We start from the raw sequence: 3,076 nt of genomic DNA on the forward strand, positions 1-3,076 counted from the left end.
CATTCCCTGAGTGTACTAAGAATGTCTGAAAACACACTAAGTGTCATTTAAAATAAAGGACCTGATAGAGTCAACTGAATTAACTGTTGCAGGGGAATTGGCAACCCACTCCAGTGTTTTTGCCTGGAGAATCCCATGGACGGGGGAGCCTGGTGGGCTGCCCTCTGTGGGGTCTCACAGAGTCAGACACGACTGAAGCGACTTACCAGAAGCAGCAGCAGCAGCAGGGGAAAGAAGTGCGAGATATTTAGGGAGTATTAGTGGAAATGGTTCTAAATGGATATAGCCCAACACTGAGTTCATTTTGAAGATAATGAGAGGAGAGGAATTTGGGTTTCTAGCAGACCACAAGTGACTCAGATCATGAGTCTGCAGAGTTCAGATCAGTGTATAAACCTGCAAAAGTAGAGCTTCAGGAAGGGGCCAGAGCTTGTGGTTTATGGCCTTAGAAACTGAGGAATCATGTTGTCCTGTTCAAGTCCGTGTATGGAGCCATGTGAAAACACATCTGACACGAGGCTGCTTGCACTAAAAAATCAAGGTAGACTTTGTGGTCAGGTTTAAGTCACTTAATTGTCAAGAAGTAGTATATGGTACAAGGTGAGTTTAGAAAAACTGTAGGTAGGAGTTAAAACATGTGTAGTTATAAAACTCTGGTCTCTGTCATCAATGGAAAAAAGCCGGGTGCTGACAGATGAAACGGAAAGGGGTAGTACGTTTTATGTACCAGATGCTTGTGGACCTGGCAAGAGGGAGAAGCAACATCTCTAACTATGGAAGAATAGCACCATTCTCAAGCATCCTCATATTTCCTACATGGTGCACAACACTGGTAGAGGAAGTATGAGACAAAGTCTCAAATGAATCACTGTAATTCCTCACTGAAGGGTGAGCAAGTCCATGGACAAGGGAACTGTGTGATATCAGTATGACTGGGCATTGATTTTTGAGGTTGCAAGCATGTGGAATTTGGGGTGGGAAACAAGTGCATCAGCCAGTCCTGGGATGTTCCCCCTGGGTGGAGCCGCCTGGTCCTTATAAAAGGAGTCTCCGTGCTATCATTGTCGTGACGATCAGAGTTGTTCTTTGGAGCCTCTGGTGAGCACAACTCTTAAAGATCTCTTTGGAACTCCTGTGGTAGGGTTTAATCTGGGGGAGGAAGTGGCTTTAATTGAAGCAATTAGTGCTCTCTATGGGAAAAAGGATAATGAGTATTTAGGGGTAAATTTTTGGTATTTGGTCATGTATGCGATCTTAAACGTGAGGAGAAAAGGGACAGATGCACAGGCTTAACCCGAGAGACAGTAAGGGGGATGAGATACGGTGCCACAACACAGCACACAGTAGTTCCAAATGCCCCCTTCTCAGCATGCAACCCCACTGAGTGCCTGGTGTGGGCCTTTGCATTTCTCCTCAGAAGCGCACAGTCAAGTCAGCTTGGCCAGCAACCAAGGCTTCATGGGAGAAATAAGTAGCGATTTGTTTGCGGATTGGCTACAAGTTTATTACCCAGATTCTTCTTCAAAGTATGTTTGTATTCGTACAACACCAGGTAGATAATTTTGTTTTAGAAAGTGGTGAAGAAGAGAGAAACCAAAAAGACTGAAGATCTGAGGGCAAGAGATCCTAAAAAAGAAGGGTGAAGAAGCTATTAAACAAACATAAAATCTGTATCAGGAATCAAGAAGAGTCCTTAATGATGGGACTGTTGTTGGCGCAGCTAAATGTTCTACCAATGGGACTCTCAGTTATGAAGAATGTTGTCTCTTTGTATTTCAGATTTCTTGAGACCCAGGAAGGATGTCTCACCACCAGCATCCGCATCCGCATCCCCATCCCCATCCGCACCAGCATACACATCAGCATCACCATCAGTGCAAGGAGCCCTGCCATCCACCTCCAATAGTGTGCCCACTAAAGTGCCATGAGCCTTGCCCACCTCATCCATGCCCACCTCCAGTGAGCCAGCAGAAATGCCCTCCTGGGCCACCATGCCCACCATGCAAGCAGAAGTGTCCACCCAAGTGGAAGTAACAGCACCAGATTTCATCTGGACCAAGAAACAACATGATCCAGGCTCTGCCATTGTCCTGCCTTCGGCCATGGTGACGGAGTGCGTCTTCCTTAACCTCCCTCCTGGACTGACAGCTGAAAGAGGAAAGGCTTGCTGCCTGAAGCTGAAACACCATGTTGTTGGAAGAAGAGCAGCAGGATCATCGCTTGATCTCTCTGTGCCATGTGCCTGTCTGTAATCCGCGCTGTGATCTCTAACTCGTGTGCAATTAGTGTGTCTATTCTTTTGCTTCTCCAGTAAAGCATATTCATAGCCCATTATGTATTTCTTTCTTTCTTTTTTTTTTAATGGGTTTTCTTTTTGCATATAATGTTTTTCATCTCTTCTCTCAACTGCAAGTCTCTTCTGAGTGTTCCTTTTCATTCCCATTGGATTATCAGAATTAGACTTTTCCATCTCTGAGTTCAGATTTGCCTGAAATATGTCTTTTGGACTGCATCCATGAAAGAATTCCTTCATTGGTTTCTGACTTGTTTCTATCTTTGTCTACCTTGAAGACCCTGAAAAGAATTGAATTCTCTCAGTCTCAGGTTCCTTATTAGTTAAACCAGTAGGCAGACTCTATTCAACTCAGTGTACTCATAGAAATTAATTTATTCACAAGTGTTTCCCAATTATTAACACATGCCAGACAGTCTCTTATGTGCTAGGGACATGAGGATGGTGACTAAAGTCCTTTTTCCATCTAAACTCTTGAAGGCATTTTGCACAAACACACACACACACACACATGCAGATACAAGGCAAATAATAGTGATGCAAGGGGAATGTTAGAGACAACTGTGTAGAAAAGCTCTTCCAAAGTGACTTTTAGGGCAAAGACTTGAGTGAAGAGAAGAGTGAGCCTTGAGTATCTGGGGTACACTGTACCAGTGAGAGGAGATGGCAAGTGCTGAGGCAGGGCAGAGCAACTGCAGGGAGAACAGTCATCCAAGAGACAGTGTCTCCAAATGGAGTTGGAGACATTGGATCTGAACGATGTAGCAAAGATTTTGATAATTT

The 3,076-nt window shown here is 44.4% G+C and overlaps 1 long non-coding RNA gene across 1 annotated transcript; it reads left to right on the forward strand.

Annotated features, from left to right (window-relative positions):
* The first annotated feature begins 1,054 nt into the window (after positions 1-1,054).
* On the forward strand, positions 1,055-1,853 carry LOC120859927. Its single transcript, XR_005720187.1, has 2 exons — positions 1,055-1,098; positions 1,780-1,853. It is a non-coding gene; the product is annotated as an uncharacterized LOC120859927 (long non-coding RNA).
* The last annotated feature ends 1,223 nt before the right edge of the window (positions 1,854-3,076 follow it).

This window comes from Oryx dammah, unplaced genomic scaffold, assembly GCF_014754425.2.
Source record: "Oryx dammah isolate SB20612 unplaced genomic scaffold, SCBI_Odam_1.1 HiC_scaffold_4601, whole genome shotgun sequence".
Classification (NCBI taxonomy): Eukaryota; Metazoa; Chordata; class Mammalia; order Artiodactyla; family Bovidae; genus Oryx; species Oryx dammah.